The sequence below is a fragment of the Mustela lutreola genome, chromosome 3 (assembly GCF_030435805.1).
Source record: "Mustela lutreola isolate mMusLut2 chromosome 3, mMusLut2.pri, whole genome shotgun sequence".
Taxonomy (NCBI): Eukaryota; Metazoa; Chordata; class Mammalia; order Carnivora; family Mustelidae; genus Mustela; species Mustela lutreola.
In genome coordinates, this window is record NC_081292.1 from 93707743 (window position 1) to 93723484 (window position 15742).

General features: G+C 37.7%; 1 non-coding gene across 1 annotated transcript; it reads left to right on the forward strand.

Annotated features, from left to right (window-relative positions):
• The first annotated feature begins 605 nt into the window (after positions 1-605).
• LOC131828389 (U6 spliceosomal RNA) lies at positions 606-709 on the forward strand. The gene has a single exon (XR_009352404.1). It is a non-coding gene; the product is annotated as a U6 spliceosomal RNA (small nuclear RNA).
• Positions 710-15742: the final 15033 nt, after the last annotated feature.

Here is a 15742-nt window from a genome sequence, read left to right on the forward strand (position 1 = left end):
AGTATTGTTTCAAATCAAGAAGTGTAATTTCACTTCTTCATTCTTTCTCAGAACTGCTTTAATTATTTGTCTTTTATGGTCTCATATAAATTCTAGGATTCTTTACTTACTTCTGTAAAAAAATAATATTGGATTTATTAAAAGATTTTTTATTTATTTATTTGACAGAGAGAGATGACAAGCAGGCAGAGAGGCAGGCAGAGAGAGAAGAGGTAGCAGCTTCCTGCTGAGCAGAGAGCCTGATGCAGGGCTCGATCCCAGGACCCTGGGATCATGACCTGAGCCGAAGGCAGTGGCTTAACCCACTGAGCCACCCAGGCACCCCTAACATTGGATTTTTGATAGGAATTGAATTTACAGATGGTTTTTGGTAGTATGGACATTTTAACAATGTTAATTCTTACCATTCATAAATATGAGCTATCTTTCCATTTATGTCTCCTTCAATTTCTTTATCAATGTCATAGTTTATGGGGTACATATCTTTCATCTTCTTAGTTAAATCTTATCCTAAGTATTTCATTAGTTTTGATGCTATTGTGAATTAGATTGTTCTCTTTATTTTTTCAGATAGTTCATCATTAGAGTGTTAAAATGCTCGTCTTGTGCTTACTTTGGCAGCACATATACTAAAATTGGAATGATGCAGAGATTAGCTTGATCACTGAACAAGGATGACATGAAAAACTGGGAAGCATTCCATATTGGAAAAAAAAAACGAAACAAAACAAAATTCTTGTCTTTTATATATTGATCTTGTATTTGGCAGCTTTACTAAATTTGTTTATTCAAAATTTTTTGTGAATTTTTTAGGATTCTTTTACATGTAAGTTCATGTTATTAAAAAAAAGAAAATTTTACTTCTTCCTTTTTTTTTTTTTTTGAGTCTTTTATTTCTTTGTGTTCCTTGTTTCTCTGGCTAGGACATCCAGTACTATGTCAAATGAGAGTAGTGAAAGTGGACACACTTGTCTTTGTTCTGATCTTTAAGGGGAAAATTTTCAATTTTTTTTGATTGAATATGAGATTAGCTCTGGGCTTGCAATATGTGCTTTTTCTTTAATGGATTTTTAAAACTATTTTTTAAAAATTTTTTATAAACATATAATGTGTTTTTATCCCTAGGGGCACAGGTCTGTGAATCTCCAGGTTTACCCATTTCACAGCACTCACCATCACTCACCATAGCACCTGCCCTCCCCAATGTCCATACCCCCACCATCCTCTCCCAACACACCTCCCCCCAGCAACCCTCAGTCTGTTTTGTGAGATTCAGTCTTTTATGGTTTGTCTCCCTCCCAATCCCATCTTCTTTTATTTTTCTTTTCGTACGCCTGAAACCGCCTATGTTGCATCTCCACTTCATCATATCAGGGAGATCATATGATAGTTGTCTTTCTCAGATTGATTTATTTCGCCAAGCATAATACCCTCTAGTTCCATCCACGTCATCACAAATAGCAGGATTTCATTTCCTTTGATGGCTGCATAGTATCCCATTGTACATATATACCACATCTTATTTATAGATTCATCTGTTGAAGGACATTTAGGTTCTTTCCATAGTTTAACTATTGTGGACATTGCTGCTATAAACATTTGAGTGCATGTGCCCCTTCAGAATGCCACGTTTGTATCTTTAGGGTATATACCCAGTACTACAATCACTGGGTCATAGGCTAGTTCTATTTTCAGCTTTTTGAGGCACCTCCACGCTGTTTTCCAGAGTGGTTGCACCAGCTTGCATTCCCACGTACAGTGTAGGAGGGTTGCCCTTTCTCCACATCCTTGCCAGCATCTGTCATTGACTGACTTGTTCATTTTAGCCATTCTGAAAGGTGTGACGTGGTATCTCATTCTGGTTTTGATTTTTATTTCCCTGATGCCGAGTGATGTGGAGCATTTTTTCATGTGTCTGTTGGCCATTTGGATGTATTCTTTGCAGAAATGTCTGTTCATGTCCTCTGCGCATTTCTTCATTGGATTATTTGTTCTTAGGGTGTTGAGTTTGATAAACTCTTTATAGATTTTGGATAGATAGTGGCCTTTTATCTGGTATGTCATTTGCAAATATCTTCTCCCAGATAACTTCTGACAGTCATCTTTTGGCTTTGTTAACTGTTTCCTTTGCTGTGCAAACAAAAGCTTTTTGATCTGATGAAATCCCAATAGTTCATTCTTGCCCTTGCTTCCCTTGCCTTTGGCGATGTTCCTAGGAAGAAATTGCTGCTGCTGAGGTCAAAGAGGTTGCTACCTGTTCTCTCCTCAAGGATTTTGATGGATTCCTTTCTCACATTATGCTTCTTCATCCATTTCCAGTCTATTTTCATGTATGGTGTAAGGAAATGGTCCAACTTCATTTTTCTGCATGTGGCTCTTCAATTTTCCCAACACCATTTGTTGAAGAGGCTGTCTCTTTTCCATAGGACATTCCTTCCTGCTTTGTTGAAGATTAGTTGACCATAGAGTTGAGGGTGTATTTCTGGGCTCTCTATTCTGTTCCATTGATCTATGTCTGTTTTGGGGACAGTTCCCTACTATCTCAATGATGACAACTTTGTAATAGAGCTTGAAATCTGGAATTGTGATGCCAACAACTTTGGCTTTCTTTTTCAATATTCCTCTAGCAATTCGAGGTATTTTTGTGGTTCCATATATATTTTAGGATGATTTGTCCCATTTCTTTGAAAAAAAGATGGATGGGATTTTGATAGGGATTGCATTAAATGTGTAGATTGCTTTAGGTAGCATAGACATTTTCACAATATTTGTTCTTCCAATACAAGAGCATGGAACATTTTTCCATTTCTTTGTGTCTTCTTCAATTTCTTTCATGAGTACTTTAGAGTTTTCTGAGTATAGATTCTTTGTCTCTTTGGTTAGGTTTATTCCTAGGTATCTTAGGGTTTTGGGTGCAATTGTAAATGGGATTCACTCCTTAATTTCTATTTCTACAGTCTTGTTGGTATAAAAAAATGCAACCAATTTTTGTGCATTGATTTTATATCCTGACACTTTACAGAATTCCTATACAAGTTATAGCAGATTTGGAGTGGAGTCCTTCAAGTTTTCCACATACAGTGTCATATCGTCTGCAAACAGGGATAGTTTGACTTCTCTTTTGCCAATTTGGCAAAATTTTGATGCCTTAATTTCTTTTTGTTGTCTGATTGCTGAGGCTAGGACTTCTATTACGATGTTGAATAGCAGTGGTGATAACGGACATCCCTGCCGTGTTCCTGACCTCAGCGGAAAAGTATTCAGTTTTTCTCCATTGAAAATGATATTTGCAGTGGGTTTTTCATAGATGGCTTTGATAATATTGATAATATGTGCCCTCTATGCCTACACTTTGAAGAGTTTTAATCAGGAAGGGATACTGCACTTTGCCAAATGCTTTTTCAGCATCTATGGAGAGTATCATATGGTTCTTGTTCTTTATTTTATTAATGTGTTGTATCACATTGATTGATTTGCAGATGTTGAACCAACCTTGTAGCCCTGGAATAAATCCCAGTTGGTCGTGGTGAATAATCCTTTGAATGTACTGTTGAATCCTATTGGCTAGTATTTTGGTGAGAATTTTCGCATCTGTGTTCATCAAGGATATTGGTCTGTAGTTCTCTTTTTTGATGGGATCCTTGTCTGGTTTTGGGATCAAGGTGATGCTGGTGGCCTCAGAAAAAAAGAGTTTGGAAGTTTTCCTTCCATTTCTATTTTTTTGGAACAGTATCATGAGAATAGGAATTAATTCTTCTTTAAATGTTTGGCAGAATTCCCCTGGGAAGCCATCTGGCCCGGGGCTTTTGTTTGTTTGGAGATTTTTTTTTTAAGATTTATTTATTTGACAGAGAGAAATCACAAGTATACAGAGAGGCAGCCAGAGAGAGAGAGAGGGAAGCAGGCTCCCTGCTGAGCAGAGAGCCCGACGTGGGACTCGATCCCAGAACCCTGAGATCATGACCCAATCCGAAGGCAGCAGCTTAATCCACTGAGCCACCCAGGCGCCCCTGGAGATTTTTGATGACTGTTTCAATCTACATACTGGTTATGGGTCTGTTCAGGTTTTCTATTTCTTCCTGGTTCAGTTGTGGTAGTTTATATGTCTCTAGGAATGTATCCATTTCTTCCAGATTGTTGAATTTGTTGGCGCAGAGTTGCTCATAGTATGTTCTTATAATTGTTTGTATTTCTTTGGTGTTGGTTGTGATCTCTCCTCTTTCATTCATGATTTTATTTATTTGGGTCCTTTCTATTTCTTTATCAATCTTATTAATTCTTTCAAAGAACCAGCTCCTAGTTTCGTTGATTTGTTCTATTGTTGTTGTTTTTTTTTTTTTGGTTTTTTGTGTTTTTTTGTTTGTTTCTATTTCATTGATTTCTTCTCTGATCTTTATTATTCCTCTTCTCCTGCTGGGTTTAGGCTTTCTTTGTTGTTCTTTCTCCGATTCCTTTAGGTGTAGGGTTATGTTGTGTATTTGAGATCTTTCTTGTTTCTTGAGAAAGGCTCGTACAGCTTTATATTTTCCTCTCAGGACTGCCTTTGCTGTATCCCACAGATTTTGAACACTTTTGTTTTCATTATCATTTGTTTCCATGAATTTTTTTCAATTCTTCTTTAATTTCCTGGTTGACCAATTCATTTTTTAGAAGGATGCTGTTTAGTCTCCATGTATTTGTGTTCTTTCCAAATTTCCTCTTGTGATTGAGTTCTAGTTTCAGAGCATTGTGGTCTGAGAATATGCAGGGGATGATCCCAATCTTTTGATAATGGTTGAGATCTGATTTATGGCCCAGGATGTGGTCTATTCTGGAGAATGTTCCATGTGCACTAGAGAAGAATGTGTATTCTGTTATTTTGGGATGGAATGTGTTGAATATACCTGTGATGTCCATCTTGTCCAGTGTGTCATTTAAGGCCTTTTTCCTTGTGGATCTGTTGCTTGGATGATCTGTCCATTTCAATGAGGGGAGTGTTAAATTCCCCTACTATTATTTTATTATTGTCGATGTGTTTCTTAGATTTTGTTATTAATTGGTTTATATAGTTGGTTGCTCCCATGTTAAGGACATAGATATTTAAAATTGTTAGGTCTTCTTGTTGGACAGACCCTTTGAGTATGATATAGTGTTCTTCATCATCTCTTATTATAGTCTTTGGCTTAAAATCTAATTGATCTGATATAAGGATTGCCACCCCAGCTTTCTTCTGATGTCCATTAGCATGGTAAATTGTTTTCCACCCCCTCTCTTTAAATCTTTAGGTGTCTTCGGGTCTATGATGAGTTTCTTGGGCAGCATATTGACGGGTTTTGCTTTTTATCCATTCTGATACCCTGTGTCTTTTGATTGGTGCATTTAGGCCATTTACATTCAGGGTAACTATTGAGAGATATGAATTTAGTGGCATTGTATTGCCTATAATGTGACTGTTACTGTATATTGTTTCTGTTCCTTTCTGATCTACTACTTTTAGGCTCTCTCTTTGCTTAGAGGACCCCTTTCAATATTTCCTGGAGAGTTGGTTTGGTGTTGCTAAATTCTTTCAGCTTTTGTTTGTCCTGGTAGCTTTTTAATCTCTCCTTCTATTTTCAATGATAGCCTAGCTGGATATAGTATTCTTGGCTGCATGTTTTCCTCATTTAACACTGAATATATAATGCCAGTTCTTTCTGGCCTGCCAGGTCTCTGTGGATAAGTCTGCTGCCAATCAAATATTTTTACTGTTGTACAATACATACTTCTTTTCCCAGGCTGCTTTCAGGATTTTCTCTTTGTTGTTAACCGTTGTAAATTTTACTATCAGGTTACGGGGTGTGGACCTATTTTTATTGATTTTGAGGGTCATTCTTTGCATCTCCTGAATTTTGATGTTTTTTCCCTTTGCCATATTAAAGAAATTCTCTACAAAAATTCTCTCCAATATACCTTCTGCTCCCCTCTCTCTTTCTTCTTCTTCTGGGATCCCAATTATTCTAATGTTGTGTCGTCTTATGGTTTCACTTATCTCTCAAATTCTCTCCTCGTGGTCCAGTATTTGTTTGTCTCTCTTTTGCTCAGCTTCTTTATTCTCCATCATTTGGTATTCTATATCACTAATTCTTTGGCCTCATTTATCCTAGCAGTAAGAACTTCCATTTTTTTTTATAATTTTTTATTTTTTATAAACATATATTTTTATCCCCAGGGGTACAGGTCTGTGAATCACCAGGTTTATACACTTCACAGCACTCACCAAAGCACATACCCTCCTCAATGTCCATAATCCCACCCCCTTCTCCCAAACCCCCTACCCCAGCAACCCTCAGTTTGTTTTGTGAGTTTAAGAGTCACTTATGGTTTGTCTCCCTCCCAATCCCATCTTGTTTCATTGATTCTTCTCCTACCCACTTAAGCCCCCATGTTCCATCACCACTTCCTCATATCAGGGAGATCATATGATAGTTGTCTTTCTCTGCTTGACTTATTTCACTAAGCATGATACGCTCTAGTTCCATCCATGTTGTCGCAAATGGCAAGATTTCATTTCTTTTGATGGCTGCATAGTATTCCATTGTGTATATATACCACATCTTCTTGATCCATTCATCTGTTGATGGACATCTAGGTTCTTTCCATAGTTTGGCTATTGTGGACATTGCTGCTATAAACATTCGGGTACACGTGCCCCTTTGGATCACTACGTTTGTATCTTTAGGGTAAATACCCAATAGTGCAATTGCTGGGTCATAGGGCAGTTCTATTTTCAACATTTTGAGGAACCTCCATGCTGTTTTCCAGAGAGGTTGCACCAGCTTGCATTCCCACCAACAGTGTAGGAGGGTTCCCCTTTCTCCGCATCCTCGCCAGCATCTGTCATTTCCTGACTTGTTGATTTTAGCCATTCTGACTGGTGTGAGGTGATATCGCATTGTGGTTTTGATTTGTATTTCCCTGATGCCGAGTGATATGGAGCACTTTTTCATGTGTCTGTTGGCCATCTGGATGTCTTCTTTGCAGAAATGTCTGTTCATGTCCTCTGCCCATTTCTTGATTGGATTATTTGTTCTTTGGGTGTTGAGTTTGCTAAGTTCTTTATAGATTCTGGACACTAGTCCTTTATCTGATATGTCGTTTGCAAATATCTTCTCCCATTCTGTCAGTTGTCTTTTGATTTTGTTAACTGTTTCCTTTGCTGTGCAAAAGCTTTTGATCTTGATGAAATCCCAATAGTTCATTTTTGCCCTTGCTTCCCTTGCCTTTGGCGTTGTTCCTAGGAAGATGTTGCTGCGGCTGAGGTCGAAGAGGTTGCTGCCTGTGTTCTCCTCAAGGATTTTGATGGATTCCTTTCGCACATTGAGGTCCTTCATCCATTTTGAGTCTATTTTTGTGTGTGGTGTAAGGAAATGGTCCAATTTCATTTTTCTGCATGTGGCTGTCCAATTTTCCCAGCACCATTTATTGAAGAGGCTGTCTTTTTTCCGTTGGACATTCTTTCCTGCTTTGTCAAAGATGAGTTGACCATAGAGTTGAGGATGTATTTCTGGGCTCTCTTTTCTGTTCCATTGATCTATGTGTCTGTTTTTGTGCCAGTACCATGCTGTCTTGATGATGACAGCTTTGTAATAGAGCTTGAAGTCCGGAATTGTGATGCCACCAATGTTGGCTTTCTTTTTCAATATCCCTTTGGCTATTCGAGGTCTTTTCTGGTTCCATATAAATTTTAGAATTATTTGTTCCATTTCTTTGAAAAAGATGGATGGCACTTTGATAGGAATTGCATTAAATGTGTAGATTGCTTTAGGTAACATAGACATTTTCACAATATTTATTCTTCCAATCCAGGAGCATGGAACATTTTTCCATTTCTTTGTGTCTTCCTCAATTTCTTTCATGAGTACTTTATAGTTTTCTGAGTATAGATTCTGTGTCTCTTTGGTTAGGTTTATTCCTAGGTATCTTATGGTTTTGGGTGCAATTGTAAATGGGATTGACTCCTTAATTTCCCTTTCTTCTGTCTTGCTGTTGGTGTAGAGAAATGCAACTGATTTCTGTGCATTGATTTTATATCCTGACACTTTACTGAATTCCTGTATAAGTTCTAGCAGTTTTGGAGTGGAGTCTTTTGGGTTTTCCACATATAGTATCATATCATCTGCGAAGAGTGATAATTTGACTTCTTCTTTGCCGATTTGGATGCCTTTAATTTCCTTTTGTTGTCTGATTGCTGAGGCTAGGACCTCTAGTACTATGTTGAATAGCAGTGGTGATAATGGACATCCCTGCCGTGTTCCTGACCTTAGCGGAAAAGCTTTCAGTTTTTCTCCATTGAGAATGATATTTGCGGTGGGTTTTTCATAGATGGCTTTGATGATATTGAGGTATGTGCCCTCTATCCCTACACTTTGAAGAGTTTTGATCAGGAAGGGATGCTGTACTTTGTCAAATGCTTTTTCAGCATCTATTGAGAGTATCATGTGGTTCTTGTTCTTTCTTTTATTGATGTGTTGTATCACATTGACTGATTTGCGGATGTTGAACCAACCTTGCAGCCCTGGAATAAATCCCACTTGGTCGTGGTGAATAATCTTTTTAATGTACTGTTGAATCCTATTGGCTAGTATTTTGTTGAGTATTTCCGCATCTGTGTTCATCAAGGATATTGGTCTATAGCTCTCTTTTTTGGTGGGATCCTTGCCTGGTTTTGGGATCAAGGTGATGCTGGCCTCATAAATTGAGTTTGGAAGTTTTCCTTCCATTTCTATTTTTTGGAACAGTTTTAGGAGAATAGGAATTAGTTCTTCTTTAAATGTTTGGTAGAATTCCCCCAGGAAGCCGTCTGGCCCTGGGCTTTTGTTTGTTTGGAGATTTTTGGTGACTGTTTCAATCTCCTTACTGGTTATGGGTCTGTTCAGGCTTTCTATTTCTTCCTGGTTCAGTTGTGGTAGTTTATATGTTTCTAGGAATGCATCCATTTCTTCCAGATTGTCGAATTTATTGCCGTAGAGTTGCTCATAGTATGTTCTTATAATAGTTTGTATTTCTTTGGTGTTAGTTGTGATCTCTCCTCTTTCATTCATGATTTTATTTATTTGGGTCCTTTCTCTTTTCTTTTTGATAAGTCAGGCCAGGGGTTTATCAATTTTATTAATTCTTTCAAAGATCCAGCTCCTACTTTCATTGATTTGTTCTATTGTTTTTTTGTTTCTATTTCATTGATTTCTGCTCTGATCTTTATGATTTCTCTTCTCCTGTTGGGCTTAGGGTTTCTTTCTTGTTCTTTCTCCAGCTCCTTTAGGTGTAGGGTTAGGTTGTGTACCGGAGAACTTTCTTGTTTCTTGAGAAAGGCTTGTACCGCTATATATTTTCCTCTCAGGACTGCCTCTGTTGTGTCCCACAGATTTTGAACCGTTGTATTTTCATTATCATTTGTTTCCATGATTTTTTTCAATTCTTCTTTAATTTCCCGGTTGACCCATTCATTCTTTAGAAGGATGCTGTTTAGTCTCCATGTATTTTGGTTCTTTTCAAACTTCCTTTTGTGGTTGAGTTCTAGCTTTAGAGCATTGTGGTCTGAAAATATGCAGGGAATGATCCCAATCTTTTGATACCGGTTGAGTCCTGATTTAGGACCGAGGATGTGATCTATTCTGGAGAATGTTCCATGTGCACTAGAGAAGAATGTGTATTCTGTTGCTTTGGGATGAAATGTTCTGAATATATCTGTGATGTCCATGTGGTCCAGTGTGTCGTTTAAGGCCTTTATTTCCTTGCTGATCTTTTGCTTGGATGATCTGTCCATTTCAGTGAGGGGAGTGTTAAAGTCCCCTACTATTATTGTATTATTGTTGATGTGTTTCTTTGATTTTGTTATTAATTGGTTTATATAGTTGGCTGCTCCCACGTTGGGGGCATAGATATTTAAAATTGTTAAATCTTCTTGTTGGACAGACCCTTTGAGTATGATATAGTGTCCTTCCTCATCTCTTATTATAGTCTTTGGCTTAAAATCTAATTGATCTGATATAAGGATTGCCACTCCTGCTTTCTTCTGATGTCCATTAGCATGGTAAATTCTTTTCCACGCCCTCACTTTAAATCTGGAGGTGTCTTCGGGCGTAAAATGTGTTTCTTGGAGGCAACATATAGATGGGTTTTGTTTTTTTATCCATTCTGATACTCTGTGTCTTTTGACAGGGGAATTTAGCCCATTACCTTCAGGGTAACTATTGAGAGATATGAATTTAGGGCCATTGTATTGCCTGTAAGGTGGCTGTTACTGTATATGGTCTCTGTTCCTTTCTGATCTACCACTTGTAGGCTCTCTCTTTGCTTAGAGGACCCCTTTCAAGATTTCCTGTAGAGCTGGTTTGGTGTTTGCAAATTCTTTCAGTTGTTGTTTGTCCTGGAAGCTTTTAATCTCTCCTTCTATTTTCAATGATAGCCTAGCTGGATATAGTATTCTGGGCTGCATGTTTTTCTCATTAATCCTCTGAAAATATCATGCCAGCTCTTTCTGGCCTGCCAGGTCTCTGTGGATAAGTCAGCTGCCAATCTAATATTCTTACCATTGTATTTTACAGACTTCTTTTCCCGGGCTGCTTTCAGGATTTTCTCTTTGTCACTGAGACTTTTAAATTTTACTATTAGGTGACGGGGTGTGGGCCTATTCTTATTGATTTTGAGGGGCGTTCTCTGAACCTCCTGAATTTTGATGCTCGTTCCCTTTGCCATATTGGGGAAATTCTCCCCAATAATTCTCTCTAGTATACCTTCTGCTCCCCCCTCTCTTTCTTCTTCTTCTGGAATCCCAATTATTCTAATGTTGTTTCATCTTATGGTGTCACTTATCTCTCGAATTCTCCCCTCGTGGTCCAGTAGCTGTTTGTCCCTCTTTTGCTCAGCTTCTTTATTCTCTGTCATTTGGTCTTCTATATCACTAATTCTTTCTTCTGCCTCATTTATCCTAGCAGTGAGAGCCTCCATTTTTTATTGCACCTCATTAATAGCTTTTTTGTTTTCAACTTGCTTAGATTTTAGTTCTTTTATTTCTCCAGAAAGGGCTTTTATATCTCTCGAGAGGGTTTCTCTCATATCTTCCATGCCTTTTTCGAGCCTGGCTAGAACCTTGAGAATTGTCATTCTGAACTCTAGATCTGACATATTACCAATGTCTGTATTGATTAGGTCCCTAGCCTTTGGTACTGCCTCTTGTTCTTTTTTTTCTGTTGAATTTTTCCGTCTTGTCATTTTGTCCAGGTAAGAGTATATGAAGGGGCGAGTAAAATACTAAAAGGGTGGCAACAACCCCAGGAAAATATGCTTTAACCAAATTAGAAGAGATCCAAAATCATGAGGGGGGAGAAAGGGGATAAAAAGAGGTTCAAAAAGGAAGAAAGAAAAAAAAAGAAAAAAGAGAAAAAAGAAAAGAAAAGAATTTAAAAATAAGAAAACACCTGTCAGAAAGTGGTTGTTTTTCTGCTTCCAGAATTCCTGTTCTTCTTCTCTTCGATCTGCCGATGGATTTTCAGGTGTTTGCAATCTTTAGATAAGCTATCTAGCTGATCTCCGGCTAGCTGAAATAGTCTCAGCCTGCTACTTCTCCGCCATCTTGACTCCTCCCACAGAACTTCCATTTTTTATTGCACCTCATTAATAGCTCTTTTGATTTCAACTTGGTTAGATTTTAGTTCTTTTATTTCTCCAGAAAGGGCTTTTATCTCTCTGGAGAGGGTTTCTCTAATAACTTCCATGCCTTTTTCGAGCCCAGCTAGAACCTTGAGAGTTGTCATTCTAAACTCTAGTTCTGTCATATTACCAATGTCTGTTTTGATTAGGTCCCTAGCCTTTGGTACTGCCTCCTGTTCGTTTTTTTGTGGTGAGTTTTTCCACCTTGTTATTTTGAGCAGATAAGAATATGTAAAGGAGCAAATAAAATGCTAAAAGAGTGGTAAAGACCCCAGGAAAATGTGCTTCAACCAAATCAGAAGAGACCCAAGTTGTGGGAGAACGAAAGGGGATAAAAAAGAAGTTCAAGGGGGGAAAAAAGGTTTTAAAAAAATGAAAACAAGGAAAAAGTATTAAAAAAGAAAATATATATATATATATATACTAGACTTGTGACTAGAACAGAGTCACTCACTTAATTTTGGGAGTTTTTGGGTCTCTTAGAAGAAACTACCTCCCAACATTTTAAAGGATGAAAAACATATAAGGGTAGGCACAGTGAAGGGATGGAATAAACCTATAAAAATGAGGAAAAAAGGGATGCCTGGGTGGCTCAGTTGGTTAAGCAACTACCTTCAGCTCAGGTCATGATCTCAGCGTCCTGGGATCGAGTCCCACACCGGGCTCCTTTCTCGGCAGGGAGCCTGCTTCTCCCTCTGCCTCTGCCTGCCTTCCTGTCTGCCTGTGCTCACTCTCTCCCCCCCTCTGATAAATAAATAAAATCTTTAAAAAATGAGAAAAAAATTTAATTTCTAAAAAATAAGTTGATAGAGCAAGTTGGTTGGGACAATAAAGAAAAATAAACTGGAGAGAATTTGCACAGGCTGGACACTAGAACAATCTTGGAGCTAGATTTAGGGTATATTTTGTTCTATTAGGAGAAGTTATACCCCATATTTTTTAGAAGAAAAAACCCTATGTGTAAAAAAATATATAGTTAGGTACAATGGAGGATAAATTATGACTATAATAATGAAGGTTCAAAATAGATTATTATTTTTTGTAAGGTATTTTAAAAATAAACTAGTTTAAAAAATCATTAAAAGAGGAAAGGGTAAAAGTTAAAAAAATTAGCAGAAGAAAAAAGAAAAAAAATATAACTGCAAGACTAATGAATCATTGGGAGAAAGCCACGAACTCCTTGTTCTGCATTCTCCTCCTCTGGAATTCCACTGTTCTCCTTACTAAGTGAAGTTGATCTTGGCTGGGTTTCTTGTTGGTCTTCTGGGGAAGGGGCCTGTTGTACTGATTCTCAAGTGTCTTTGCCCGAGATGGATTTGTCCTGCCCTTACCTGGGGTAAGGCTAAGTAATCCGGGAGCTTTCGTTCCCTGGAGGCTTTCCGTAGAGTTCTGGATGATGGAATAATGGCGGTCTCACAATCCTGCCCAGAGGAGTGGAGAGCTCAGGGCCCCACTCCTCAGTGCACACTTAGAGAAAGGTGCTTAATCACTCCCATCTTCCCGGCCTCTGGCCATGCTTGGAGAAAAGCGCTCTGTCACTCGTACTTGGAGAAAAGTCCTTGGTCATTCTCATCTCCCTGGCCTCTGGCCATGCTTGGAGAAAAGAGCTCAATTACTCCCGTCTCCCTGGCCCTTGGCTGTGCTCCAAGCTCATCCTGCCTATGCCTGGTTCAAAGTAACCCTGGGTTGAGAGCTCACTCCTCAGCTTTGTCTCTGTAGCCGGCTTCCCCACTCTAATACCTGTGAGTTCTGTGACACTCAGATAACCCTGGTCCTTCTGTGACCCTGAGGGACCTGGGACTATGCTGACCCCTCTTGGGCTTCACTCTGGATTAGCCTCTGGGGTGATATCCCTCAGTGGATCAAACTTTTAAAGAGTCCTGATTTTGTGCTCCATTGCTCCACCGCTTGCCAGGAGCTGCCCACCCCCCCCCCCCCACGGTCTACCTTCCTGTTCTTCGGGTTCACTTTTCTGCCAGTTCTACCTTTCAGAAAGTGATCAATTTTCTGTTTCTAGAATTGTTGCTCTCCTTCTCTTTGATCTCCCATTGGATTTGTAGGTGTTTACAATGGTTAGATAAGCTATCTAGCTGATCTTCTGCTACCTGATGTCGTCTCAGCCTGCTACTTCTCCGCCATCTTGAATCCTTCCACGGAATATGTGGTTTTTATTATGTTGATGTGTATTCTTTCTGTACCCAGTTTGGTGAGTATTTTTATTATGAAAGGGTGTTGAATTTTGTCAAATGCCTTTTCTGCATATATTGAGTTGATCATATGAGTTTTTATTGATCATTCTATTAATATAATGCATCACATTTACTGATATGTGCTGGTGAATTCAGTTTTGTAGCATTTTGTAGAGAATTTTTACATTTTTATTTATCAGGGATATTATCCAGTAGTTCTTTTTGTTGCTGCTTTGGTTTTTTTGTTTGTTTGTTTGTTTTTGTTTTGTTTTGTTTTGCTTTTGTAGTGCTCCTGTCTGGTTTTGATATCAAGATAATGCTGGCTTGTAAAATGTGCCTCAGAGTATTTCAACCTCTTCAACTTTTTGGGAAAGGTTTAAAAAGTATTTGTATTTTTTGCCTTAAAATGTTTGGTAGAATTCACTGTGGAAATCATCTGATTCTGGACTTTTATTTGTTAGTAGGTTTTTATTACGGATTCAATCTCCTTACCCCTTATTGGTCTGTTCACATTTTTTATGTCCTTATGATTCAGTCTTGATAGGTTGTATGTGCCTAGGAATTTGTCCATTTCCTCTAGGCTTTTGATTCGCTGGCATTTAACTGTCTTTTATCCTTTATATTTCTATGGTATCTGTTATAATGTCTCCTTTTTCATTTCTGATTTTATTGAGTCTTCTCTCTTTTTCTGAGTTAGTCTAGCTGTCTTTTTTTTCAATTTACCATTACCAAGTTTAATTTTATTTACCATTTAAAAAAAAACTTTCTAGATTTTTAATTCTATATTTCATTTATATTTGCCCTAATTTTTATTTTTTCCTTCCTTTTGCTACTTTTAAGTTTACTTTGTTCTTTTTGTAGTTTTTTTGAGCTGTTATAATAAGTTCTTTATTTGAAATCTTTTTTATATACATTTATAGCTATAAAATTTCCTTTTATAACTGCTTTGCTGCTTCTCATAATGTTTTGGTATATATTTTTTTATTTTCCTCAAGATGTATTTTTTATTCCCACTTTGTCTTCTTTTCTTGATTTTTTGTTTGTTTAAAAATGTGTATGTCTGTGTTTTGTAAATTTTCCAAATTTCCTTCTGTATTGATTTCTAGTTTCATATTATTTTGGCTGGAAATATACTCGATATGCTTTCTATATTATTGATTTTGTGGGGACTCTTGTTTTGTGGTTTAAAATGTAATCTATCCTAGAAAATTTTCCACGTGTGTTTGAGAAGAATATTTATTATGATACTATTGGATGGAATATCCTGTAAATATGTTAGGTTCATTTGACATAGTTCTTGTTTGTTTGTTTGTTTGTTTTATTTGTTTGTTTGTTTGAGAGAGAGCAGGGCAGAGAGAATGAGCAAGGTGTAAGGGCAGAGACAGAGTGAGAAGACCCCCTCCTGAGCAGGGAGCCCAATGTGGGACTCTATCTCAGGACCCTGGGATCACGACCTGAGCCAAAGGCAAAGGCTTAACTGACTGAGCCACCCAGTTGTCCAGGCATAGTGTTTAAATTCACTATTTTCTTATTGATTTTCTGTCTGGATGATCTATCCATAGGTAAGAGTGGGGTATTATTGTCCCCAGATATTATTGTATTGCTATTTATTTCTCCTTTTTGTTTTGTTAGTATTTGTTTTATATATTTATGTGGCTCAATATTAGGTACATGATATTTACAATTACTGTATTGATGAATTGATGACACTTTTCTTATTGTATAATGACCTTCTTTGACTGCTGTGGTGATTTTTAGCTTATATAAACCCTATTTTGTCTGTTATAGTTATTGCCACCCTTGTTTTCTTTTGTTATCATTAGCTTGGAATATCTTTTTCCATCCCTTTACTCTCTGCCCATGTGTGTCCTTAAAGCTAAAGTGAT